The sequence below is a fragment of the Ochlerotatus camptorhynchus genome, unplaced genomic scaffold (genome assembly GCF_037179485.1).
Source record: "Ochlerotatus camptorhynchus isolate MF236.1 unplaced genomic scaffold, CSIRO-AGI_Acam_v1.1 ptg000010l, whole genome shotgun sequence".
NCBI lineage: Eukaryota > Metazoa > Arthropoda > Insecta > Diptera > Culicidae > Ochlerotatus > Ochlerotatus camptorhynchus.
The window spans coordinates 2,237,583-2,248,640 of NW_027040502.1; positions in this window are offsets into that span (position 1 = coordinate 2,237,583).

Sequence of the window (11,058 nt, forward strand, 5' to 3'; positions counted from 1 at the left end):
AGTTCCACTCCAGTTGATGAGATATTCATTTTTGGTGACTTCAATCTGCCAGGCGTTTCGTGGAGTCCATCTCATAGCGGATTCCTGTATCCAGATCCTGATAGCTCTACATTTCTCAAATTAACCATGTAGTTAATGAAAATGGTCGTAGTTTGGACCTCTGCTTCGTGAGCACACAGGACAGGGCTCCATCAATTTCCTCGGCTCCTTGTGCACTAACTAAGCTAGTTCCACATCACCCTCCTCTAATTGTCACTGTTGAGGACAAACTCGTGAGTGATTTTGGCGACTATACTGCTACGGTTTCTTATGACTTCCGTAAAGCTGACCACCGTAGCATCATAGATGTATTGTCTAGCATGGTATGGGAGAACATCCTTGATCCAGATGACGTTGAGGCTGCAGCGCAAACCTTTTCACATGTCTTGGCATATGTCATTGACAGACACGTCCCGAAAAGAACTCACCACAAAGTGTCTCACCCTCCCTGGCAAACGAGAGAGCTACGTAGGTTGAAGTCAATCAAGAGAGCAGCCTTGAGAAGATTTACGAAGTATCGCACGCTTCCTCTGAAACTACATTATGTGAGGCTGAATCACATGTACCAGCGAGTCAGTCGTGAATGCTTTTCAAGTTTCCAACGAGGCATCCAGCGCAAACTTAAGCTACATCCGAAATCCTTTTGGAACTACGTGAACGAGCAACGGCCTCCCATCGTCTATGAAATTCAACGGAGAAGTTGCTGCCACCGTTCAGGATATATGCCACCTTTTTTCCGAAAAGTTTGCCAGTGTATTCACTAATGTCTAACTGACGACCATATTAACCTGGCTGCCATGAACGTTCCAGTAAATGATCAAACGCTGGGTGCAATTGATGTTAATGCAGAGATGATTTCTAAGACCGCGACTCTGCTCAAGACATCCTTCAATCCTGGGCCAAATGGAGTTCCAACTGCATTTTTGAAGAGACATATTGCTAGCTTGTTAATTCCACTTCTTCGTCTGTTCCGAATGTCTCACTACAGTGGCATATTTCCATCTTGCTGGAAATTTGCGCACATATTTCCCGTCCACAAAAAGGAAGGAAACGAGCTGTGGATAACTATCGAGGAATTACATCGTTAAGTGCCGTTTCGAAGCTATTCGAGCTAGTGATTATGGAACCGTTGCTGTCTCATTGCAAGCAGTATTTGAGTGCTGATCAACATGGGTTTACTGTCGGCCGCTCTACAACCACCAATCTGGTGTGTCTCACATCGTATATAATCGAAAACATGTCGGATCGGGTTCAAACGGACGTTATTTATTAACATCTATCCGCAGCATTCGACAAGTTGAACCATGCTATTGCGATTGCTAAACTCGGCGGCCCGGTGTATGCGGTAAAGGGTGTCCACGATGAAATTGCCACACTATGAAATTGCTCTAACTTTTTAACCGTTGGGTAGAATTTAATGAAAATTTGGGTGGATTTAGTTCATAGTGCATTATTTACATCCTGCAAGTTTTAAAGTCCTGTGATCAAAACTCGCGGAAATTGAGTCGAAAGAACAGCTCGTGCGTGATAAAATCTTGCGCATTCATCACGAGAACAAGGATCTCTCGCATCGTTCCATCGCTAAAACGTTGGGAATCGCGAATTCCACGGTGTCGCGAGTGATTAAGCGGTTCGAGGAACGGTTGACCACCGATCGGAAGCCCAGAAGTGAAGGAAAAAGTATTCCGTACAACACCAAAAATCACAACCGCGTAGTTGGGGCCTTCAACCGAAATCCGAACGCCTCCGTTAGGGATGTGGCTAAGAAGCTGCACCTAAGCCGAAGTTTTGTCCAGAAGGCCAAAACTAAGGCTGGGCTTCGAACGTTCAAGGTACAAAAGGCCCCTAATCGCGACGAGAAGCAGAACAAGTCCGCCAAAACCCGTGCCAGGAAGTTGTACCTCAACATGCTGACGAAAGTTGAATGCTGCATCATGGACGACGAAACATATGTGAAGGCCGACTTCAAACAGATCCCCGGCAACCTATTTCACGGCCAAGGATAAGTTCAGCGTTCCGGAGCATGTCCGCACTCAGAAGATGTCCAAATTTGCGAAGAAATTCCTGGTTTGGCAAGCCATCTGCACGTGCGGGAAGCGGAGTGCACCTTTCGTGACCCAGGACACGATGAACGGACAGGTGTACATAAAAGAGTGCCTCCAGAAGCGGCTGCTTCCTCTCCTGAAGGCCCACAACGTCCCAACAATCTTCTGGCCGGATTTGGCCTCATGCCACTACTCCAAGGACGTGCTGAAGTGGTATGCGGACAATAAGGTCAATTTCGTGCCGAAAATGTTCAACCCTCCCAACACTCCGGAGCTCCGCCCCATCGAGAAGTACTGGGCGATTATGAAGCAGCACCTTCTTAAACGACCTAAGGTAGTAAAGACAGTCGAGGAACTGAAGAAAGTATGGGTTTACATGCAAAAAACGGTTGATTCACAGGTTGTGCAGAATCTTATGGCCGGGGTTAAGGCCAAGGTGCGGGCATTTGCGTATGGACTGTAAATAAAATACGAGTAAAATGGTAAAATGAAGTTTAATAGTTATTTCTCAATCCCTGAAAATTTGATGGCAATCGGATGAAACCTCGAATTTTGCGAATCAATTTTGTGTGTGGCAATTTCATCGTGGACACCCTTTAATCTTCTGAGTTGGTTTCGATCATATCTTACCGGTCGGCAACTAAAGGTTGCCATAGGAGATTGTAGATCAGCTAGCTTCTTCGCTACATCAGGTATACCTCAGGGAAGCCACATGGGACCGTTTATTTTTATACTGTACTTCAACGACGTGCACCCTGGTCATCAAAGCTCCTCGGTTATCATATGCAGATGATCTTCCTACGAATCTGCTCCATTGCTGACTGTCACTTTCTTCAACGTCAGCTGTGTTGCCCCGTAACGTGGGTAGATCGCCTTTTCGTGGTACGTTACGGGATGTAAGATCTACCACCGATTCCTAGTCCTGACTACTTCAAACTAGAGGCACAGGATTTTTCAGTAATCCAAGGAACACATCTTAGTCCTTGTTACTTTTTATGCCTTGATGATAGTGACAAGACTCGGCTTTGTCTACCGAGGATGATCTTGAAACAAGGAAAAAAAATGAGTTAGTTGTCTTCATCTATGTGATTCCTAATCTTCTATTCGTTGTTCCCTAGTTTGAAGTGGTTAAGACTAGGGTTCTGATGCATGGTCATTATCGGTGTCATACCTTAATTTTGTTGCTAAGGAATCCAATTTTGACTGACAAAGGGGCGCGTCTTGGAGGGTGTTTCAACACTCCGAAGGGTATAAAGGGTGATACGGTCAAAATTTGGTCAAGGGAAAACGCGTGTAAATCGGTGAAATCGTTTATTTAAAAAATCAAATTAAATTTCTTTTTCAAGTTCAATTAGTATAAAATTCAGGAAAAATATTCAGTTAGGCTTCCGCTTTTCCAAATCCGAATTGCCGGGCCTTACGCTTGACCCCTGCCATCAGATTTTGTACAGCCACCTTGTCCACCTTCTTCGCCGCAGAAAGCCAGTTTGCCTTGAACTGCTGCTCGCCCTTAGCAGTTTTTTTGGTCTTCTTTAGGTTCCGCTTGACAATAGCCCAGTATTTCTCAATTGGGCGGAGCTCTGGCGTGTTGGGAGGGTTCTTGTCCTTGGGAACCACCTGCACGTTGTTGGTGGCGTACCACTCCATGGCCTTTTTACCGTAATGGCAAGATGCCAAATCCGGCCAAAACAGTACGGAACAACCGTGTTTCTTCAGGAAAGGCAGCAGACGTTTATTCAAACACTCTTTCACGTAAATTTCTTGGTTGACAGTCCCGGAAGCTATGAAAATGCTGCTTTTCAAGCCACAGGTACAGATGGCTTGCCAAACCAGATATTTCTTTGCGAACTTTGACAGTTTCATGTGCTTGAAAACATCTGCTACCTTTCCCCTTCCTTTTGCCGTATAAAACTCCTGTCCCGGAAGCTGCTTGTAGTCGGCTTTGACGTAGGTTTCGTCGTCCATTACCACGCAGTCAAACTTCGTCAGCATCGTCGTGTACAGCCTCCGGGATCGCGCTTTGACCGTCGCGATTTGGAGTCACTACCTTCTTGTAAGTTGATAGTCCGGCTCGTTTTTTGGCTCGATGCACGGTTGTAGACGATACACCCAGCTTATTTGAGGCATCTCGGAGAGAGAGGTTAGGGGTTCGCTTGAAACTACCGGCAACTCTCTTTGTCGTCTCAGCGGCTTCCGGTTTTCGATTTCCCCCAGATCCAGACTTCCTGGCTGTCGACAAACGTTCCCCAAACACTTTAATTACATTTGTAACGGTTGATTTGGGAACTTTTAGCGATTTTGCCAACTTTGCGTGCGAGTAGCTCGGATTTTCGCGATGCGCGAGCAAAATTTTGATACGCTACTCTTCTTGCTTGGACGGCATTTTGACAACTGAAGAGTGAATTCCAAAATCAAAATAGGAGCAACATTCTACACACACACACCTTCAAAATGAGGGGTGTTCAGGTTTTTTAAATGCAAAATTGAAAGAAATACGTCAAGTTGATATTGACCAAATTTTGACCGTATCACCCTTTAAATAGCGGAACCTTTCAATTAGAGTCGGATCCTTGCGATAAATGCAAGAGTGGCAACTGTAAAAAAATCGAATACTAAGTAGTCTTCATCATTTCTCAATAGTGACGGAGTAATACGACATGCACTAAACTAAGGACACGGGATATACTACAATAGATCAATTTACTGGTCGCAGTAGTGTTTGGTCCCGAACAGAGTAAAAAAAAAAAAACGTCAGCTGAATGTATTCGATATCTAGTTGGTGCAGGTTAAACAGAATGGTAGTGAACCCAGCCAAATGCTCCGCTATTACGTTCTCACGAAAACAACAACCGATTTTTTTTTTTTTTTTTTTTTTAACTCTTTATTTGTTCCAAATTCAAAATAAATTACATTTCATTTTAACCTAGGTGCTCCAGTTACTGCAGTAACGTACCAGCCTTAATTGTTATGATATATATCTAAGTGTTTTTACATTGTTCATGTCTTGGCAATTCAGTATTTTAAACAGGTTTTTTAACCTGCATGTCAGTATAACAATTGATATCTTAAAACTAAAAACTAAAACTAAATCTTATCTAAGTATAAAGGGAATTAATCGTTGCAATTGAGGATTGCAACGATTTTTGCCTGAAATTATTAATTATTTTGTTGGACATTTGTGCTAAAGTCTCAACATTCGAAATTCTATGTACTTCGGTTGTACTGTACCAGGGAGGCAACTTCAAAATCATTTTCAGAATTTTGTTCTGAATCCTTTGAAGTGCTTTTTTCCTGGTAGTGCAACATATTGGCACAGCGTAAAGCATGACCGGTCTAAAAACTTGTTTAAATATTAGAAGTTTATTGGTCAGGCAAAGTTTGGATTTCCTGTTTATAAGAGGATACAAACATTTTATATATTTGTTACATTTGGCTTGAATGCCCTCAATGTGATCTTTAAAAGTTAATTTTTGGTCAAGTATTAATCCAAGATATTTCACTTGGTTTGACCAGGAAATTGGAACTCCGTTCATAGTGACTATGTGACTACTACTAGGTTTCAAAAACGAAGCTCTAGGCTTATGTGGAAATATTATAAGTTGAGTTTTGGAAGCGTTGGGAGAAATCTTCCATTTTTGTAAATAAGAAGAGAAAATATCTAAACTTTTCTGCAGTCTGCTGCAAATAACACGAAGACTTCTTCCTTTAGCGGAAATGCCTGTGTCATCAGCGAACAAAGATTTGTGGCAACCCTGAGGCAAATCAGGGAGGTCCGAAGTGAAAATGTTATACAATATAGGCCCAAGAATGCTACCCTGAGGAACTTCTGCCCTAACAGGTAGTCGATTAGATTTGGAATTTTGATAATTTACTTGAAGAGTTCTGTCAGTTAAATAATTTTGAACTAATTTCATAATATAAAGTGGAAAATTAAACTTTTTCAATTTAGCAATCAAACCTTCATGCCAAACACTGTCGAATGCTTTTTCTATGTCTAGAAGAGCAACTCCAGTTGAGTGGCCTTCAGATTTGTTTGAACGAATTAAATTGTTAACTCTTAAGAGTTGATGAGTAGTTGAATGCCCATGGCGAAATCCAAACTGCTCATCTGCAAAAATTGAGTTCGTATTGATGTGAAGCATCATTCTATTCAAAATTATCTTTTCAAAAAGTTTACTTATTGAAGAAAGCAAACTTATTGGACGGTAGCTAGAAGCTTCAGCTGGATTTTTATCCGGCTTCAAAATTGGAACAACTTTTGCATTTTTCCATTTATCAGGAAAGTATGCCAAATGGAAACATCTGTTAAATAATTTTACCAGGAAAGACAAGGTACTCTCTGGGAGTTTTTTGATGAGGATATAGAAAATTCCATCATCACCTGGAGCTTTCATATTTTGAAACTTTTTAGTTATAGACCTTACTTCGTCCAAATCAGTCCCCCAGGAATCATCAAAAATATTTTCCCGAGAGAAAATATTCAGAAAATCCCGAGCAACCTGATTCTCAATAGGACTAGTAAGACCCAAACTGAAATTATGGGAACTCTCGAATTGCTTACCAAGTTTCTGAGCTTTTTCCAAATTTGTGATCAAAATTTTACCACCTTCTTTAAGCGCTGGAATAGGCTTTTGAGGTTTTTTCAAAATTTTTGTGAGTTTCCAAAAGGGTTTGGAACTCGGGTCTAATTTAGAAATATTATTTTCAAAAGTTTTGTTCCTCAGGGCAGAGAATCGCTTTTTAATTTGTTTTTGCAAATCCCGCCAGATAACTTTCATGGCAGGATCGCGTGTTCTTTGATATTGTCTCCTACGGACATTTTTAAGACGGATCAAGAGCTGAAGATCATCGTCTATTATAATTGAATCGAATTTAACCTCGCATTTTGGTACTGAGGCAGCTCTTGCTTCAACTATAGAAGTAGTCAGAGATTCAAGAGCATAATTAATTTCATCTTTGGTTTGCAAAGGAATGTTTGGATCGAAGTTATATTCCATAAATGTTCGATACTGCTCCCAATCACCTCTATGGTAATTGAAAGTAGAGCTGTTGGGATTACAAATTATTTCTTGGGATATTTCAAAAGTTACTGGAAGGTGATCAGAACCGAAGTCAGCATGGGTAACCAATTGGCTACAAAGTTGACATGAATCAGTTAAGACCAAATCAATAGTGGAGGGATTTCTTGCAGAAGAAAAGCATGTTGGGCTGTTTGGATATTGAATAGTGTAATAACCTGCAGAACAATCATCAAACAGAATATTACCATTGGAATTGCTTTGAGCATTATTCCATGAGCGGTGTTTTGCATTAAAATCACCAATAATGAAGAATTTAGACCTATGACGGGTAAGTTTCTGGAGGTCACCCTTGAGAAAATTCTTTTGCTGGCCTACGCATTGGAATGGCAAATAGGCAGCTATAAACGTAAGTTGTCCAAATTTTGTTTCAACAGAAACTCCCAAAGTTTCAAAAACTTTGGTTTCAAATGAAGCAAGAATTTTATGTTTGATTCGTCTATGAATAATGATGGCAACGCCACCACAGGGTCCATCAAGACGATCATTTCTATAAATCAAGTAATTTACGTCCTTCTTAACCTTATGGGCAGGTTTAAGGAACGTTTCAGTTATAACGGCAATATGCACGTTATGAACTCTCAAAAAATTAAATAGCTCGTCTTCATTATCTTTAAGAGATCGAGCATTCCAATTAACAATATTTAATGCTTTAAAATCCATTACTGAATTTTAAAGTCATGACAATATTATTAGCAAATTTTACTCCAGTTTGAATAGCATCAAACATGGAGTTAGATTTAAGCATATCAGAAATCATGTCAATTAATGAATTCTGTAAAAATTCCATTTTGGGGGCAGTAATGCTTCCTAAGTCAAAATTGTCAAAATTTCCGTTAGAACGTTGGTTAGTATTTTGATTTCTACCCGCTGCAATAGCAGCATAGGTAGCTCCATTAACTCGCTGAACATTGTTAGCAGCGAGGGGAGTAGGTACAGATGAAACATTTGAAGCAGGGGAGATATTTGTACCTACGGGTACGAATGTAGAATTTGTTCCTCGCTGACCGTTGTTAACTGCAGAGGAATTTGTACCTGGTCGGAAACGTGGAGCGTTTCCTACCTGACGGTTAGAACGAGATTGTAGGATCGCTTTGCGAGTCTTACATTCCCAAAAATTGGATTTGTGGTTTTCACCACAATTTGAACATTTAAATTTCTTAGGATCTTCCTTCACAGGACAGTCGTCCTTTGCGTGAGAGGAATCACCACAATTCATGCATTTAGCTGGCATGTAGCAATTTTTAGTTCCGTGACCCCATCCCTGGCACTTACGGCACTGGGTGAGGTTTTGGAAATTTCTTCCAGTCTTCCTGAAGTGTTCCCACTTCACTCGGACATGGAGCATAAGGCTAGCTTTTTCTAAGGCCTTAAGGTTGTTTAGTTCACTAGACTTGAAGTGAACTAAATAAAAATCATTAGAAATCCCGTTGCGCGAATCGCCAGGACGGGATTTCATTTTCATTTTGATTACTTGTAGTGGCACAACTCCAAGTAATTTTGCCAGTTCATCTTTGATCTGATCCAGGGATTCACCACTGGGCAGTCCTTTCATGACAACCTTGAACACACGTTCAGTTTTGGTGTCGTAAGTAAAAAATTTGTGCTTCTTCTCAGTAAGATACTTGAGAAGACATTTAAATCCGTCCAAGGTTTCAGCCAATACACGGCATTCACCCCGACGTCCAATTTGTAGTGAAAACTTAACTTTCACGAAATTCAAAAGTTCCATGCGAAGAGCATGGAAATCGGTAGTGGTTATCACAATAGGGGGAATCTTTTCCTTCTTGGCATTAAGCCGGGAAAGTTTACTAGAATTTTTCTTGGATGATGGATCATTCTCATCATCCGTGAGCAAATCAAATTGATTACTCAAATTAATTTCATCAGAAGGGGGGTCAAGAGTTTGCCCCTTTCTTTTGCGTTTAGGCGCCATGGCGGCAGTAAATTTTTATCCAAATCGACTTCCAAGCAGATTACTATAAGAATCTGAAGGATCGAAGAGGAATTTTCCAAATCGATATCCAAGAAGGATTACCTCGGGTAGGGTCCAAACAAGGATCGAAGAGGAATAAGAGTTGAACAAGGTAGAAAATTTTTACAGGTTGAGCACTGAAAAGTGCTGTTTAAATTTGTTGTAGCTTTAGGTAGTAGTAACACTTCCTTCAGCAAAAAGCAAATAGATCCGCACGGCAAGAGAGCACGATGCGGACTGAAAACAACAACCGATAATATTTAGCTATGACCTGCTTGGCTCGACAACCGAACGCGTGAATCAGGTGAAAGACTTGGGTGTGAAGCAATACATTGCATAAGTTGTTGATAAGGCGTCAAGAACTTTAGGGTTCATTTTTAGGATAGCTTAAATCTTCACTGATATCTACTGTCTAAAATCTCTCTATTGTTCGCTTGTTAGATCGACGCTTGAGTATTGTTCAGCGATTTGAAACCCAAACTACAGCGGTGCCGAGAGAATTGAATCTGTTCAACGTCGCTTTCTTCGTTTTGCGTTGTGGAGATTGCCTTAGAATGATCCGTTTCGATTACCCAGTTACGAAAGCCGTTGTCAACTTATCGACCTAGAACTTCTCCGGACTAGAAGAGAGCCCTAACCGTGGCCGATATCCTGCAAGGAAGGACATATTGCGAGGCTATCCTGAGGCAAATTGACCTGAATGTTCAACCCCGACCGCTTCGTAATAATCTTATGCTAAGACCTCGGCTAAGACTGCCTCTACGTCGTACAAATTATGGAGCACACGGTGTGATTTGTGGGCTGCAGAGAACATTCAACAGAGTTGCATCTGTTTTCGGCTTTCATCTCTCCCGTGATGCGCTTCGTCGAAAGTTTTCTTCTGTTTTCCGGGAGTAACTGACTATAAGATATATGTTTTTATGTTATGACCATGCTTGAATGTATTTTTTTACCATCCAGCCTGTTGATGTAAAACAACAATAAAAACAAAACAATACCGCGGCTGTTCTAGCAAGCCAGATGATACATGTACTTCAATCGGAGATGATGATAGACGTTACCAAGACGTACTTTTGGACTGATTCAAAGATCTTTTTGAGTTGCTTGCAGACTGGTCATAAACTGACGGCGCACGTTGGTGCTCGCGTGATGCAGATAAAGGAAAATGGTCACGGAGTAGATTTGTGGCGCTGGGTCCGATCGCAGCAGAACGTGGCGGATTTGGCTGTGAAATGTTCAAAGATTGGCAGTATGCAGCAATGGCTTCGAGATCCAGACTTTCTTTATCGTGATAGTGCCCAATGGCCGAATGAAGAACCACTGAAGATGTCTTGTACTGATGGTGGTGAATTTCCATTTCGAACTTGTCAGCGATGTTGTCGCTGATCCGTTGTGCTGCGCATGCTTTGTGTAAGGTAATGAACACAGTAAACAATAGACCGTTGACACACGTTCAGGATGACCCACTGGACCCTGAACCGACAACACCAAACATTTTACTGCTAGGACGTAACAACAAAATCCAGTATGACCACGATTTCGACGAACGAAACCTGAACTGTCGTGCTGCCTAGAAGCATTCTAAGATCTATGTGAGGTGAAACATTTGAAAATTGAATAAAACTTTCACACGAAAACAAAAACCACTACCGGAAAGGGGAAAATTTACCCTACCCGATTATGTTGTTGGTTTGCGTGGGCGTACTTCGGTTCGCGTTTAAAAGGTCTTACAACTTTTGTTTACAAAAGCCTTTGCGCCGTTTTCAAATGTTACACGAGAAATGATGAGCTTCGACATGACGTCACACCCACCCACTCACCACCACTGGGGAAAACACGTTGGCTCCACCCCTTAAATGCCATTGTAGCCTTACTCCCTCACTAACACCTTCACGCTTAGCACAGTGGCTTCGCCGTGTAA